The following is a 247-nucleotide window of genomic DNA, read 5'->3' on the forward strand; positions in this document are numbered from 1 at the left end:
ACTAATACTTGTATCTATATTCTGTTTTAAAATAGATATCTTATGGGCATATTTCATATTCTGTTAATTTTTTTTTGCTCTTATGTTATAACTTCTTTAGGTTTAACATTTGTTTGTCTGAATTAAAAGATATTTGATAACTGCTTTAAAAACACATAAGTATTAATTTAGATCACTAAGGATGGAGCAAATGACTGCGAAACGTTAAAACTTAATAAAGATGTTTGCTACCCTGGCTGTACTTTCC

The sequence above is a fragment of the Penaeus monodon genome, chromosome 25 (assembly GCF_015228065.2).
Source record: "Penaeus monodon isolate SGIC_2016 chromosome 25, NSTDA_Pmon_1, whole genome shotgun sequence".
Lineage (NCBI taxonomy): Eukaryota > Metazoa > Arthropoda > Malacostraca > Decapoda > Penaeidae > Penaeus > Penaeus monodon.